Source organism: Chiloscyllium plagiosum, unplaced genomic scaffold, assembly GCF_037043375.1.
Source record: "Chiloscyllium plagiosum isolate Xiang-an unplaced genomic scaffold, Cpla_swu_hap1 HiC_scaffold_1, whole genome shotgun sequence".
Classification (NCBI taxonomy): domain Eukaryota; kingdom Metazoa; phylum Chordata; class Chondrichthyes; order Orectolobiformes; family Hemiscylliidae; genus Chiloscyllium; species Chiloscyllium plagiosum.
This window is the reverse complement of record NW_028270139.1, coordinates 68,483,242-68,501,118: the sequence shown is the minus strand read 5'-3', so window position 1 is coordinate 68,501,118 and position 17,877 is coordinate 68,483,242. Positions and strand designations below refer to the sequence as shown.

The window sequence follows — 17,877 nt, the reverse complement described above, 5'->3', positions numbered from 1 at the left end:
TTCCATTCAGCTGGAGGCATCGTGGAAGACATCAGAACATTCTAGGTGTAAATAATACAAAGTACAATATTCTTGAGCACCAACTGTGAAATGTTAGGACAGCATTCTAACTAATCAAAGATGGAGGACGAGATAAACATTGTAAGAGCTGTTCCTTTTTTTTGAGTTGGGGGTGTTGGGGGTGATTTCCTAGAATTCCAAGAGCAACAATTACTGTTTTATATGCTGTTGCATTGTTTTGGAACTTTGGGGAGACAAAATATCAAAACAGCAGCACTTTAAAAAGGAGGAAGACAGACAAAGGCAATGACTACATGGTCAGAGAAAGAAACCTGCACAGCTGTCTGAGTTTGCTGTTTGAGTTTAAGTATCTCTCGACGTCAGTGTGTGTCCAGGAAAAATGAACAAACAGAGAAATTCACAGCTAACCTTGGAGGAACCTGTGTGGGAGAACTCACAGCACAGGAGCAGGTCTGTGCATAGTTTTTAAGTATAACCTTGCTGTAAATCTACCGTAGTGAGTAGAGTGGAATCTTTTTGATTACATGTTATGTTGAGATCGGTCTCTTGATTAAATTTTAAAAATACCAACAATAAGTACTGACTTAGACTGGAGCAGTGTTTTTTTTTTAAGAGTAATAAGACATTGCTATTTTCTGGGTCTGCAGATTGTGAAGGACCAAAGATGGCCTTTAGTAGAGTGATGTGCTCTTCCTGTTGGATGTGGAAGTTTAGGAAGAGTTTCCATTTTACTGATTAATTATGACAACAGGAAGCGCCTTTGGTTGCGAATCCTCTCAGATCACATGGATCAGTTGGAGCGACAGTTGAAGGCAATAAGGAATTTACAGGAGCTGGGGATTTGATGGATGGCAGGTATAGGAAGGAAGGAAAGCCGCAGATACAGCTAGGTAAATGGATGAACTCCAGGAAAGGTAGGAGGGGAAGGCAGGTAATACAGGAGTCTCCTGTGGCTGTACTCATCTCAAAGAAATATACTGTTTTGGAAAATGTAGGGGTGGTGGACTGTCAGGGGACCGTAGCACAGATAACCTGGTTTCTGGTACTGAAAATGGTTCAATGTCACGAGGGGTACGTCAGGTTCCAAGTGACTGACTGATTGTGATAGTCTATAATATATAATTAGAGGTACACACAGATGTTTCTGTGGCCGGTAGCGAGAAATCAGAATGGAATGTTGCCTCCCTGGAGACAGAATCTAGGATATCATGAAGTGGGTGCAGAGTGTTTTGAAAGGGGAGAGGAACCAGCAGGAGGCAGTTGTACACATTGGAGCTAACGACATAAGAAGTCAAAAGGATGAGATTCTGAAGGGGACAAAATAGAAAGTTAGGCAGGAATTTTAAAACGAGGTCCTTGAGGGTAGTAATATCTAGGTTACTCAGTGTGCTTCAAGCTAGTGAGGGTAGGAATAGGAGAATAGAGCAGATGAACGTGTGGCTGAGGAGCTGGTGCAGGGATGAAGGGTTCACATTTTTGGATCATTGGATTCTTTTCTGGGGTAGAATGATCTGTACAAGATGAACAGGTGGATGTGATAGGGGATTTTAACTTTCCAACTATAGACTGATATTGCAATAGTGTTAAGGGTTTAGATAGAGAGGAATTAGTTAAGTGTGTACAAGAAAATTTTCTGACTCAGTATGCGAATGTTCCTACTAGAGAAGGTGCAAAAATTGACTTATTCGTGGGAAATAAGGCAGGGCAGGTGACTGAGGTGTCAGGAGGGTGTACTTTGGGGTCAGTGACCGTAATTTCCTTAGTTTTAAAATAATGATGGAAAAGAATAGACTGGATTTAAAAGTTGAAGTTCAAAGTTAAAAGAAGTCCAATTTTGACGGTATCAGGAAAGAACTTTCAAAAGTTGATTGGGGCAGATGTTAGCAGGTAAATGGATGGCTGGAAAGTGGGAAGCCTTCGAAAGTGAAATAATGAGAGTCCAGAGACAGTATGTTGTTGTTAAGGTGAGAGGCAAGGCTGGTAGGAGTAGGGAATGCTGGATGACTAGAGAGATTGAGGCTTTGGTTAAGAAAAAGAAGGAAGTATGTGTCAGCTATAGATAGCATAGATGGAGTGAATCCTTAGAGTATAAAGGCAGTATGAGTATACTTGAGGAAAATCAGGAAGGCAAAAGGGGACATAGCTTTCGCAAATAGGGTTAAGGAGAATCCAAAGGGATTGTATAAATGCATTAAGAACAAAAGGGTATCTAGAGAGAGAATGGGGGTGCTCAAAGATTAGTAAGGCAGCCCATGTGTAGAACCACAGGAGATGGGAGAGATACTAAATTAGTATTTTGTATCAGTGTTCTCTGTGGAGAAGAACATGGGAGATACAGAATGTGGGGAAGTAGATGGCGACATCTTGAAAAATGTCCATATTACAGAAGAGATGGTGCTGGATGTCCCCAGGACATGATCAGGTGTACCCTCGAACCCTGTGGGAAGCTAGGGAAGTGACTGCTAAGCCCCTTGCTGAGATATTTGGATCATTGATAGTTGGGTAAGGTACTGGAAGACTGAAGGGTGGCTAACGTAGTGCTACTATTTAAGAAAGGTGGTAAGGAAAAGCCAGGCAACTATAGACCAGTGAGCCTGACATTGGTTGTGGGGGGGGTTGTTCAAGGAAATCCTGAAGGACAGGATTTACATGTATTTGGAAAGGCAAGGACTGATTAGGGATAGTCAAAATGACGTGTGTGGAAAATCATGTGTCACGAAATTGATTTTTTTGGGAAGTTATGAAGAGGACTGATGAGGGCAGAGCTGTGGATGTGATCTATATGAACTTAAGCATGGCTTTCAATAAGTTTCTTCATGGTAGACTGGTTAGCAAGATTAGATCTGGGTGTGTGGAATGCTCTGCCCCAGAAGGCAGTGGAGGTCCAGTCTCTGGATTTGTTTAAGAAAGAGTTGGATAGAGCTCTCAAGGATAGTGGAATCAAGGGTTATGGAGATAAGGATACTGATTGAAGATGATCAGCCATGATCATAATGAATGGTGGTGCAGGCTCGAAGGGCAGAATGGCCTACTCCTGCACCTATTGTCTATTATCTCATGGTATACAGGGAGAACTCGCCACTTGGATACTCGCCAACTGGCTGGAAGGTAGAAGCCAGTGGGTGATGATGGAGGGTTGTCTTTCAGACTAGAGGTCTGTGACCAGTGTTGAACCACAAAGATTGGTGCTGGATCCACTGCTTTTCATAATTTATATAGATGATTTAAATGTGAACATTGGAAGTATAGTTAGTAAGTTTGCTGGTAACGTCAAAATTGGAGGTGGAGTGGACAGTGAAGAAAGTTATCTCAGAGTACAACAGTATCTTGATCAGAAAGGCCAATGGACTGAGGAGTTGAAGATAGAGTTTAATTTAGATAAAGGTTTGTAAAAGCAAATCAGAGCAGGACTTATACACTTAATGGGATGGTGCTGGAGAGTGTTGCTGAGCAAAGAAATCTTGGAGTCAGGTTCATAGTTCCTTGAAAGTTGATTCACAGGTAGATAGGATAGTGAAGAAGGTGTTTGGTATGCGTTCCTTTATTGATCATAATATTGTGTGTGTGTGTGTGTGTGTGTGTGTGTGTATAATATTGTGTGTGTGTGTATAAGAGTAGGGAAGTCATGTTGTGGCTGTACAGGACAGTGGTTAGGCCACTTTTGGAATATTGTGTGCAATTCTGGTATCCCTCCTTTTGGAAGGATGTTGTAAAACTTGAAAGGGTTCAGAAATAATTTACAAGGATGTTGCCAAGGTTGAAGGGTTTGAGCTATAGGGAGAGGCTAAATAGGCTGAGGTTGTTTTCCATGGAGTGTCAGATGCTGAGGGGGAACCTTTAATAGAGGTTTACAAAATTATGAAGTGCATAGATAGGATAAATAGACAAGGTCTTTTCCCTGGAATGGGGGAGTCATAGAGGGCATAGGTTTAGGGTGAGAAGGAAAAAAATTGAACAGACATTGGGGACTACTTTTTCAAAAGGTGGTGCATGTATGGAATGAGCTGCCAGAGTTGTGGTGGAGGCTGGTACAATTTATAACCTTTTGAAAGGTATCTGGATGGGTTTATGAATAGGAAGGGTTTAGAGGGATAGGGGCCAAGTGGTAGTAAATGGGACTAGATTAGGTTCGGATATCTGGTCGGCATGGATGAGTTGGACCAAAGGGTCAGTTTCTGTGCTGTACCTTTCTATGACTGTATGGCTAGATGTAGTAAATATGTCTGAATCACATATCTTTTCCCTCAGCCATGAATTTCTAATGGGATGAACAGATCAATCCCAAATACCTGTAATAAAAGCAGTGCTGGGAATGCCAGATAAGACACCCAGGATCTGAAAAATAAAACAAGAATGTTGACATTTGAGTAAGATGTGAACTTCTGAAATTTGTTTCCAAGTTGGTATTATACTGACTCTTGTCCAATCGTAAGCTGTCATGATGCAATTTCTCCATGCTACAAACTGGAATATGGATTTGTGACACATGACCTCTCATTTATCCGACCTATACTGCATATGTGAAATGTGTATTCTAACACCCAGATTGAACGTGTAAATATGAATAATAGACTGTAATTTAATACTCCACAGCAGACAATAAATAGCAAATACAATCCATTCTGACCCACATTCCCACTGGGTTGTTCCTTTGCCAAGAGATTTGTTTTATGAACTAGCTAAAGTTCCTTCAGGCTCAAGAGAACTGTAGCTTTGATGCCTTCCACTTGAATGGTCTCAACTATTTTTTACAACAAATTCCCTTTTTTCTTGTAATGTTACATTCTTTTTACAATGAGTTAATTTCCAGGGAAATGCATTTTTCATTGCAGCATTAGTTCCTAATGAACTATCCACATTGACTGAACTGTCATGAATTTTGCATGTCAATATAGCTTGTAATTTTGAATGTAAGTTTGCTTGCTGAGCTGGAAGGTTTGTTTTCAGACGTTTTGTCACCATACCAGGTAATATTATCACAGAGCCTCTGGTGAAGCACTGGTGGCATGGCCCGCTTTTTATTTATATGTGTTTATTTGAATATACTGTATAGGAGGCTCACTGATGATGTTACGTGGTATGGTGATGAAACACCTGAAAATGAACCTTTCAGCTCAGTGAGCAAACTTACATCCAGAACCTCAGCCTGGGCTACAAATATTCTCAAAACTCACTAATAGCTTGTAATTGTCAGTAGATGTTGGCTTTAATTTTAAGCTGCTTTTGCTACTGTGATGGAATAATCTATTTATAGCATTCAAATAATAGAGAATAGATTTCATTAACTGCACCTGGCAAAACTTAACAGATGACATGCAGGTGTTCCAAACATTTACATTAAAGTGGAGACATGTAATCCATAAAACAATAGGTGCAGAAATTAGGCCATTCAGTCCATCGAGTCTCCTCTCCTTCCAATTGTGGCTGCTAAGTTTCTCGACCTCATTCTCCCACGTTCTTGCCGTAACCATTGATCGCCTTTACAATCAAGAGCCTATCTATCTCCATCTTAAATATACTCGATGACCTGGCCTTCACAGCCTTCTGTATCAGTGAATTCACATTATAATATTGATGGATGGGGTAAGAAACATAATTATAATTGTCTTGCTATTGTGCAGTCAACATCTGAATAGGAAATTTTAAAAACAATATAATCTTTGAGACAATGCACAGATAGATAGCTTAACAAGTATATTGAAAATAAGATTTGATACACAGCAAAGTGGCATGTTTTTTGTTTCATTTTATGGAATGAGTAAGGTGGGAAGATGAATTTTTAAAAGCCAGTTCAGGATAACTGTACAGTCTTCATGTATTCTATAAGAAATGGTTTACACTACCTAATTTTGCCTAATGAAATCTTTTGACGAGACATTATTGGTTAGCATTAACTACAGATCTAACTGTGATGCCAGGGTTAATAAAATATACATAAAAGTAATTAAACTAAAAAAAACATGTTAAACACATAGCAGGATGGGTGCTATGACTCAGTTACAGCATGTGGGAGCTCTTGCATGCCAATGTGATGTGGGGCAAAGGCATTTGCAGTGTTTACAATTTGTGCAGCTTCAGTTCAGAGATTATCAGCTGAAGGCTGAACTACAGACACTACAACACATTAGGGAGGGGAAATTACTTGGAGTCTGTATTCCAGAGATTATGATCAAGTCTTCTAATTTGATCAGTCATTAGGGAAAGGAGATTGTGACAGAATGAGGCAGATAAAGGAGCCATCATAATCTCCAACAGTTCAATGTTTCTCCTTGATTACATGAACAAGGAATGTAGTGGTTATAAAGATAAAGTGAGTCCAGAATGTTATGTTGCTTATCTGGAGCCAGGCTTCAGGACATCTACTCAGATCTGGACAGGAAAGTCAAATAGGAGGAAAAGGATCCTGTTGTTCAGGGCCATGTAAGCAATGACATGAGCAGGACGAGAATCAAGGGGGAAGGGGTGTTGGGTGGTCAGCACATTAAAAAGCAGATCCATGAAGTGTAATAATCTCTGCATAATGAATATTGAATAAAGTGAATATTTTAAGGCACAAGTAGATATATTGTCGTTAGACAAGAGAATCGAAGATAATTGAGGCTAGATGGGAATGTGGAATTCAGAACACAAACCATTTACTAAATTGGCTGACAGTAAGGTATTCTCTGTCAGTCTATTCAAGAGGTGAACAAAGACTTCTTTAGGTCATGTAGGGACCCTTGAAAAGCTTAATGCCAATCTCATTTGGGATCTCGAGCCTGGCTGCAAATGACATAGCTTTGTTGCTGCCAGGTCTTGACAATCCCTGTAGGCTTTCTGGCTTCATGGTTGAAGTGGTATTTGATATCACTGATGTTGTCGAACTAGAGGGAAAATTGGCTGCAGTTCATCATTTACACTGACCTGGAGAAGAGTTTACTGCAGATCATGAATAGCTATTTAATAGCCCCTCTCCATGTAGTCCACCATGCCCTCTGATGCAAATATGCCCTCTCAAAAGTGTAACCCAGAGGCTACAGAACAGCCGTTTGAGTTTCAAATTTGTGATATCTAAGAACGTTAACACTTGTCAGGGTTTATTTCAGCATCCATAGTAAGCGGCCACACATTTCAACATTGTCTACAATGTGTGAATCCTTGTGAGATGATACTACACCGGCTGAATTTGGATTCCTCCTTGATTCAGTCATGATACTGAATTAAATAAACCTTCCCAATACCTCAAAAGGTCACAGGACATCCTTAAACTGTTCACTAAAATATCACATAGGCATTGTGTAAGTAGCCAGCTAAGGAAAATATTGGATCTTTTAAAATCCCAAAGTGAAATCTTTATGCAGAGACAGAGGGCATAGATAAAGTATTAAATGATTACTTCAATGAAGGTTAGAAAAGTTGTGGATGCGATAGCAAAGAAATACTAAAAAATATGAGTATTATTGAAGGCTGGTATCACTTGGTCCAGATCAAATATATTGATTACTGAAAAAGGGAATGTTAGAAATAGCAGTGGTATTGGCCATACCTTTTCAGCTTGTTGAAAATACATGTAAGTGCCAGATGACTGATGCTTACTAAATTTAAGATTATTCCAGAAGAGGGAAAGGAATAAAGGAAGAAGCCACAGGTTAGTCGGTCCAATATCAATGGTGAGACAGTTTTCAGGAATAAAGATAGATTTCCATTTGAAAAAGCATATGTTAGTCACAGAGGTTTGTTAAAGTGGATTTGTAAAGTCAAATGAGATATAACTAAAGGTAACAGAAAAGTTTGGCAATGTGCACATAGTCATAGAGCTGTACAGCATGGAAACTGGTCCAGGCCAACCAGATATCCTGAATTAATGTAGTCCTATTTGCCAGCTTTGGCCTCTCTCCCTCTAAATCCTTCCTCTTCATATACCCATCCAGATGCCTTTTAAATGTTGTACTTGTACCAGCCTCCACCACTTCCTCTGGCAACTCATTCCAAGCACACACCACCCTCTGGGTGGAAAGGTTGCCTTTTATGCCTTTCCCTTCCACTTTAAACCTATGCCATCTAGTTTTGGACTCCCCTACCTGGGAAAAATACCTTGGCTATTCACCCTATCAATGCCCCTCATGATTATATAAACATCTATACAGTCACCCCTCAACCTCCAATGCTCCAGGGAAAATAGCCCATTCAGCTATTCCCTGTAGCTTAAAGGCTTCAACCCTGACATCTTTATAAATCTTTCTGAATAATTTCAAGTTTCACAACATCCTTCCGATTAGCAGAGAGACCAGAATTGAACGCAGTATTCCAAAAGTCACCTAACTGAAGTCCTGTGCAGTTGCAACATGACCTTCTAACTCCTATGCTTAATGCACTGACGAATAAAGGCAAGCATACCAAATGCTTTTTTCACTATTCTATCTAACTGTGACTACTTTAAAGGAACTATGAATCTTCACTCTAAGTCCTCTTTTTCTTTCAGCAACACTCGACCAAGACCTTACCATGAAGTCTATAAGTCCTGCCCTGATTTGCTTTTCCAAAATGCAGCTCTTCACATTTATCGAAATTAAACTCCATCTGCCACTCCTCGGTGCACCGGCCCATCTGCTCAATATCCCATTGTACTTTGAGTCAACCTTCTTGGTTGTCCAGGCCTCCAGTCTGAAAAGCAACTCTTTACCACCACTCTCTGTCTCCTATCTTTGACCCAGTTTTGTATCCAAATGGCTACACTCCCTATATTCCATGTGATCTAACCTTGCTAACCAGACTACCAAGCAGTACCTTGTCGAAAGCCTTACTGAATTCCATATAGATCATGTCCACCGCTCTGCCCTAATTAATCCCTGTTGTTGCTTCAAAAAACTCAATCAAGTTAGTGAGACATGATTTGCCACACACAAAGCGTAAATCCTGTCATAGAGTCATAGAGATGTACAGCGTGGAAACAGATCTTTCGGTCCAACCTGTCCATGCTGACCTGATATCCCAATCTAATCTAGTCCCACCTGCCAGCACCCGGCCCATATCGCTCCAAACCCTTCCTGTTCATATAACCATCCAGATGCCTTTTAAATGTTGCAATTGTACTAGCCTCCACCACTTCCTCTGGCAGCTGATTCCATATATGTACCACCCTCTGAATGAAAAAGTTGTCCCTTAACTCTCTTTTATATCATTCCCCTCTCATCCTAAACCTATGCCCTCTTGTTCTAGACTCTCCGAGCCCAGGGAAAAGACTTTGTCTATTTATCCTATCCATGCCCCTTATGATTTTGTAAACCTCTATAAGGTCATCCCTCAGCCTCCGATGCTCCAGGGAAAACAGCCCCAGCCTGTTCAGCCTCTCCCTATAGCTCAAATCCTCCAACCCTGGTAAAATAGTTGCAAATCTTTTCTGAACCCTTTCAAGTTTCACAACATCTTTCCGATAGGAAGGAGACCAGAATTGCCCCAATAACATATCCACCATTGATGTCAGGCTCACCAGTCTATAGTTCCCTGGTTTTCCTTACCACATTTCTTGAAATATGATCTTTCAGAAGGCATTTGAGAAGATGTCACACAGCTTGTTAAAGATGAAAGCCTGTGAAATTAAGGAAAATATGGAGGCATGAATACAAAGTTGACTCAGTAACAGGGAGCAAAGGATAATTTTGGATGGATGTTTTTCAAGAGGGTTATGCAGTAGTTTTCTGCTGTAACCAACCTAGTTGCTGGTCCAGGGCGCAGTATTTTAACATTTGCAGATAGTACAAAACTTGGTAAAGAATAAGCGAGGTATGAATCATGTATAGGCTTCAGGATATCATGGACAGAGGCATGACAGGTGGAGTTCAGTGGAAAGTCACAATGGGTCAAATGTTTCTTAAGACGTCATAACAGAATTGAAATGTTAATTCTATTTCCCTCTCTATTGATGCTGCCAGACTTGATAATTTGCAGGCATTTTCTCTTTTTTTTATTTCAGCATTTGTCATTGGGCTAATTCACTACCTTTTGTGTTAAGATTCAATCAATCAGTTGCATAAAGCCAGTTCAGTCAAATACTCTGTTCAGACAAGCCTTTAACTTTGATATGAGGATCATCCTACGTCATTTCCGCCACCACCAGGGATATATTCCCCTCCCCACCCCTATCAGTGTTCCGGAGAGACCACTCCCTCCATGACTCCCTCATCAGGTCCACACCCCCCACCAACCCAACCTCCACTCCCGGCACCTTCCCCTGCAACCACAAGAAGTGCAAAACTTGCGCCCTCACCTCCCTCCAAGGCCCCAATGGATCCTTCCATATCCGTCGCAAATTCACCTGCACCTCCACACACATCATTTACTGTATCTGTTGCACCCGATGTGGTCTCCTCTACATTGGGGAGACAGGCCACCTACTTGCGGAACGTTTCAGGGAACACCTCTGGGACACCCGCACCAACCAACCCAACTGCCCCGTGGCTGAACACTTTAACTCCCCCTCCCACTCCGCCAAGGACATGCAGGTCCTTGGCCTCCTCCATCACCAGACCCTGACTACACGACGCCTGGAGGAAGAGTGCCTCATCTTCCGACTAGGAACCCTCCAACCACAAGGGATGAATGTAGATTTCTCCAGCTTCCTCATTTCTCCTCCCCCCACCTTATCTCAGTCCCAACCCCTGGACTCAGCACCGCCCTCTCGACCTGCGATCTTCTTCCCGACCTCTCTGCCCCACCCCCTCTCCAGCCTATCACCCTCACCCACACCTCCTTCCACCTATCGTATTCCCAGCGCCTCTCCCCCCCTACCTTTTATCTCAGCCCGCCTGGCACACCAGCCTCATTCCTGAAGAAGGGCTTATACCCGAAACGTCGATTCTCCTGCTCCTCAGATGCTGCCTGGCCTGCTGTGTTTTTCCAGCATCACATTTTTTAACTCTGGTCTCCAGCATCTGCAGTCCTCACTTTCTCCTATTCAGTACCTGTGCAAATGTCTTTTAAATGTTGTAACTGTTCCTGTATCTACCACTTCCTCTGGCACTTCATTCCACATATAAACCATCTTCTGTGTGAAAAATTTGACCTCCAATCCTTGTTAAATTTTTCTCCTCTCACCTAAAAAAATATGCACCCTAGTTTTGAACTCCCCTCAGAGAAAAGGCCTTTGTCTTCATCTTATCTATGTCCCTCATGACCTTATAAACTTCTATAAGGTCACCCCCTCAACCTCCTTTGGTGGCTAATGTGTAAGAAGCAACCAAGGGGTAGGTGTCAAACAGGTTCCAAAGCAGGTGGGGTGAATTTTGAGACTTTTTGGTTTAAGTTCAGGAATTGACAGCCATATGGCAGTGTCTGAAACAGAAATTATACTCTTTGCGTATGTGAGTAGAATGCTCAATTTCTGTTTGAGATTCCTTCATGGAATTAGACTACTCTGAGCATAATTGATGCCAGATCTCCTACATTTAGGATAGTTGTGTGTAAATAAGATCTTCTAAACAAGTGGCTTCTATAGGACCATTGGAGGTTGCTACCTCAAATTTAAGTTTTTAATGGGCACTTAATCTGTACTGGAATCAAGAACAATAGGAGTGCTTAAGAGCCAGATGGTATGGGGGAGTTCTATTATCATGAGCATATGTTTGTTAACTCTGTACATTCTGAAGAGCTCCTGCCTTTTTTAATTTTGCTTTAAACTGATGATGGTACTTTATCAGCTGATATGTTAGTATACTGGTATGAGGATGCATTTACCTGACTATGATCCATATCCATTGTGTCTACTGTACAAATATGAGCATTTCAGCCAGCACCATTTTTGGGGTATCAAATAGCTCATGTCCATTTTCCTTCTCATTCTGACATCTTGGCCATTCTTAATTTGAATTGCCTTCTGATTGGTTATTATATATTTTGAATACCTGCAAAGCCTTGGAATTCCTTCTTTAAAACTTCTTCTCACTAGCTATTTCCTCTTTTTAGATGCTCCTTAAAACCTTTCCCTTAAAGAATTTGGTCATCTGCTTTAATATTGGCTTTTTTGGTTCGATTACAAATGTTTGCTTTAGAATATTACTGCAAAATGTCTTAAGACTTTTTAAAAGACTGTACATAAATAGAGGTTATTACTGACATGAATCCTTTAATAAATACTCTATCAGAATTTTTGGGTCTGAGCTAAGATTTCTGGTTGGCATAGCTTTGATTGGTGACGATGGTTGAAGAAACTGCAAAATAAGGCAGAGGTTGACCGTGTTAGAGATGGTTTGGATGTTTATCGCATCCAATGTCATATGGTTCTATTCTATAAAAGGGGTTTTAAACAGGTAATCCTATCATCTCCTCCACTCCCAATGTTTTGCCACATTAAAGTTATCTTTCTCTCTCAGTATTTCCAAATTCTGTCTCTGACAACCTCATCCACTTTTCATTGGTCCTAACACTGATTTCCCTTCCTGTGATCCTTTCATATGCGAGCACATATTCTCCCCATGCTGTAGTAATTGGAGCCAGATGGACCTTGTTGACCAAGTTACCTGATTGGCCCAGGTTCACAACACCAATCAGGAAAGCCCTGGCCTGCCAGTTCTCATTGGGGAAACCATTGTTTCACTGGCTGGTAGCAACCTGTGTTTTACTCTTTTTTTGTTTATTGTGAGAAAGGGTTATATTGATTTTGTGGCGCTCTGGTTTTCAGTATCTGCAAAAAGTAAAAAAAAAAGCCTGGAGAAACTTGAAGATGCCTCAAGAAGTAGTCGTATCAAGCAGCAGTCTCTCTGCAATACACAGTTCAGCCAGTCCTTCCAGTCACTGAGTGCCACACTCAACAACCATGGTACAAAGACAATATGGAAGAGGAGGCAAATAGGAATGGTCTTCAAGTTTTGAATTATTTCTCAGTAAAAGGGATGACTGATTCTGTAGAGAAACGCCAGGAGATTAGAATCGCCTCAGTTCAGAGGACTGACTCCAAGCTGGCTGGCCACACCCAGTGTACTGTGCACCAGTGGATACTGGCCTCTGTGCAATTATTTCACATGACATCATCTCGGTCATCCAAGTGTTCCTCTCATGATCGGTGTTGACTTGTACTTCTTTCAAAATAGTGTGCTGTATTGTAGCTCATGAAGAGTATACTTAACATTGTGAAGTCTAAATGTTATTCAGCTGATTGTTTTGCTAATCACTTCTGTTCAGTCAACTAATGTGACCTTTCAGATGCTTGCCACTTTAATTTTCCACTCTATTTCCATTATGATCCCTTTGTCCAATGTCCTAATTGTTCTAATGAAACTTGATGGAACATTTGAGTTCAACAAGTTTAGATCATAAGTACTGCTCTTATTTTCCATCAGTGTTAATTCTGCTAATGCCATTTAAGTCTGCTTAGCCCCACCTTTTGTTTTTTCTCTTCTCCCATTGCCAACTCTTTGCACTTTGCAACATGATCTTCTTTTGATTTAATTCACTTCTGCCTTCCAGCCTATCGGACCAGACATTTACTTTTAGGTTTATTTCTCTCTTCCCCCTCATTCCTCTCTCTTTTGAAATTCCCTGTATACTTGACACTGTAATGTTTTCCAGGAATGCTTCCATATTTTTCTTCAAAATAGTGTTTATATGTGCCTGAAATGCTAAACAGCTTTCTGACTTCAACATCTTATCTGAAAGAAGTAGCTCCTACCATACACCATTCTGTCAGTTCAGCAATGCAGTGTTAGTCTTGGTTTTGTGCTGAAGCCCTGGATTGAACCCGGACCGATCTGACTTGGAGGAGAGCAATATGGAGGAGCTGGTGTTGGACTGGGGTGGACAAAGTTTTAAAAAATCACATAACACCAGGTTATAGTCCAAAGGTTTATTTAGAAGCACTGGCTCCTTCTTTATCGGGTGGTTGTGCAGCGTAAGACCATAAGACACAGAATTTATAGCAAAAGATTAGTGTCATGCAACTGAAATTATGTTTTGAACAAACCTGCATTGTTGTTAAGTCTTTCATCTTTTAGAATGGGTTGCAGATCTTGGTTCATTAATATGTAAATCCCAGAACTTCCTTTAAGTCACCTTCTCGAGATCAATTTAAGGTTTTATAACAAAAGGTGTAATCTCAGCTCAGACAATGCATTAAAGGTGTGAGGTTAGAGTCTGTCTGTATCTCAATCTTGAGTCAGACTGGTTCTATTTCCAAAGTGGAATTTACAAAATATTACACGTATTGACTGCCTGCAGACTGTGCATTTTTTGAGCAAAATAGAATGTATCTGCAAATATAATTGTGCAAATGCAAATTCACCCCATAGACTTGTGTGTGCGTGCATGCATGAGAGAGCGAGAAAGAGAGAGAGAGAGTGCACACACACACACACACCTTCTCTCTCAGGCTTGTACTCCATCACACCCACCCACACAAACTTTACCATGCTTTCTCACACGTAAATACACACACTCATTCTCCCATATGCACTCCGATTCTCACTCTCTTGCGCTCGCTCTCACATGCATGCATAACACACAAGTGTATGGGGTGAATTTGTATTTGCAGAATTGGGATTTCTGGGATTTACATATTAGTGAACCAAGATCTGCAACCCATTCTAAAAGATGAAAGACTTAACAACAATGCAGGTTTGTTCAAAACATCATTTCAGTTGCATGACACTGTAATCTTTTGCTATAAATTCTGTGTCTTATGATCTTATGCTCCACAGCTACCTGATAAAGGAGCAGCGCTCCAAAAGCTAGTGCTGCCAAATAAACCTGTTGGTCTATAACCTGGTGTTGTGTGATTGTTAACTTGGAGGTGAGTGTATAATCAACTGATCCACAGGTTGATGTGTGATTCACTTACTTGCCAGTAGCATGTGCTAATAGCATTGTCTCAATCATGAATGGCTCATTAAATCAACTAAAATTCCTTTGATCATTCCAAATGTTAGTTAGGTAACTGGTAAAGTTTGAGCTCAAACATTCAAATGAGTACTGACCCATGCATGCATTTATCAGACCAGGAACAAGCTTTGATTAAAGCTACAATGACTTTTTTTTTTAAAACCTCAATTCTTTGTGTCTGATGAGGCCTATAGCCTCCCTGATACTGAGTTCGACTACAGCTTTGCAAAAATGGTAACAGTCAAAATAGTCTTCCCAAAAACACTGGGAGAGGTGTGTTTTGTTCAATTTGCCAGTGAAGACACTGATTAGATACTGGAATGGAGTACGCTATCAAATAAACTATTTTCTGTGTCAGCAAATGCTGGGGAAAGAACAGTGCTAACAAAAATAAATCTTTACTAAATTTCTTTGTCTTAGTTTCTTTACCTTACGGAGCAATATGATAGAAGTGTTGTGAATCGAGGAAATACATCCAGTTTGTGGCACCCAAAAAAAAACCTCAGCTGTTTGAATTGCCACATGGACATACCCATCCCACACCATGGTGGAGACTTCACACCTTAATTTGGGCATGTTTTTGTTTTGAAAGGAAGTCAAGACTCTTGCAGTAATAAGGTGAACAAGTTGTTAGTCAGTTATATCTTCTCTATGGTGAGACAGTACAGTAGCTAACTATGCAAGCTTGAAGAAATAGTGAAATAATTTGCCTTGACGAGCAACTATCTGGTGAGCAATAAATTAAGTTCAGACATGTTCCTCTGAATTACGTGTTTGCATTCTATGTAGCGATTCTGCATTTTAGAGGAATAAAGACAGCCTGTTGCTGCTGGGATTAGATATTGTTACAATATTGATGGGCATAAGTTGCTAATAAAAATATATAGAATATTGTTTTCTATAATAGAAAAGAGCAATAAACAATTTAGCTATGACTATTATATTGCATTCCATCATTCATGAATAATCATTTTCACAGTGAATAAAATTAAAATAATAATCAATTAGAAAATCATTAGCATTTATATCACCTTCATGTCCTAAGGGTGTAACAAAGTACCAACAAAGGAATTTGTTTTGAAGTTTACTCAGTGTATTATAAATCAACTTGCAGTCCATTTGTACATAGCCATGTCCTACATGGCAATGGAATGAATCATCATTTAATCTGCGTGAGTGATGTTATTTGAAGGATGAAGATTGAGTAAAGTGCGGGGAGTACTTATTGAGGTCGCTCAGATTATAAAGAAAGATAGCAAAAGTTCCTACAAACATATAAAATGAAAAAGAGTGGCTAAGGTAAATGTTGGTCCTTTAGAGGATGAGAAGAGGGATTTAGTAATGGGATATGAGGAAATGGCCAAGGCATTGAACAGGTATTTTGTCAGACTTCGCAGTGGAGGATGTGAATAACATGCCAGTAATTGACAAGGAGACTAAGGTGGGTGGGGTTTAGATTAAAGTGGTGCTGGAATGGCCCTTTAAACAGTGGCCATTCCTGATGAAGGACCTTTGCCCAAAACGTCGATATTCCTGCTCCTCTGATGCTGCCTGACCTGTGCTTTTCCAGCACCACTCTAATCTAAACTCTGGTTTCAAGCATCTGCAGACCTCACTTTTGCCTAAGGTGGGTGGGGACCTAGAAACTATCATTATCAAGAAAGAGGTAGTGTTTTGCAAGCTAATGGAGCTAAAAGTAGACAAGTCTCCTGTCCCTGATAGAATCCATCCCAGGCTACTAAAAGAGGTGGGAGAAATAGCAAACCCACCCACTTGTGGTAATTTTCCAAAATTCACTGGACTTTGGGGCAGACCAGCAGATTGGAAAATAGCAAATGTGACACCACTATTTTAAAAAGGGGCTAGACAAAAGATAGGAGTTTATAGACCAGTTAGCTTAACTTCTGTAGTGGGGGAAAATGCTTGAATTTTTTATCAAGGAAGAAATAGCAAGACATCTAAATAAAAATTGTCCTGTTGGACAGATACATGGGTTCATGAAAGGTAGGTCATGACTAACTAATCTACTGGAATTCTATGAAGCCATTTCAAGCATAGTGGACAACAGGGACCCAGTGGATGTGATGTATCTAGATTTCCAAAAGGCTTTCAACAAGGTGCCGCGCAGAAGGCTGCTGCATTAGATGAAGATTCATGGCGTTACGGACAATGTATTAGCATGGATAGACGATTGGTTAACTAACAGGAAGCAAAAAGTGCGGATAAATAAGTGTTTTTCTGGTTGGTGATCAGTGACTAGTGGTGTGCCTCAGGAATTAGTGTTGGGACTGCAATTATTCACAATTTACATGGATGATTTGGAGTTGGGGACCATGTGTAGAATGTCTAAGTTTGCGGGTGCCACTAAGATGAATGGTAGAGCAAAGTGTGCAGAGGAACTTTGCAGGGGACAATAGATAGTTTAAATGAGTGGACAAATGTCTGGCAGCTAGGGTACAATATTAATAAATGTGAAGTCATCTGCTTTGATAGGAGTAACACTAAAAAGAACGATTATTTGAATGGTAAAAAAAAATTGAAGCGTGCAGAGGGACCTGGGTGTCCTTTTGCATGAATCACAAGGTTGGTCTGCAGGTACAACAAGTAATTAAGAAGGCAAATGGAATTTTGCCCTTCATTGCTAAAGGGATTGATTTTAAAGGCAGGGAGGTCGGTCATGTTGCAGTTATTTATGGTGCTGGTGAGACCACACTTGGAGTATAGTGTGCAGTTTTGATCTCCTTACTTGAGAAAGGATATGTAGGCACTAGAGGGAGTGCAGAGGAAGTTCACCAGGTTGATTCTGGAGTTGAGGGGTTTGGCTTATGAGGAGAGACTGAGTAGATTGGGATTATATTCATTAGAATTTAGAAGAATGAGGGGGCATCTTAATAGAAGCATATAAAATTATGAAGGGAATGGATAAGATAGAAGCAAAGAGGATGTTTCCACTGGCAGGTGAAACTAGGACAAGAGGGCACAGCCTCAAAAATAATGGGAAGCAGATTT

General features: G+C 40.5%; 1 protein-coding gene across 2 annotated transcripts in view; it reads left to right on the top strand.

Annotated features, from left to right (window-relative positions):
• The window catches only part of atp8a1 (ATPase phospholipid transporting 8A1), a 360,724-nt gene that overhangs the window by 64,270 nt on the left and 278,577 nt on the right, over positions 1 to 17,877 (top strand). The window lies entirely within an intron of this gene.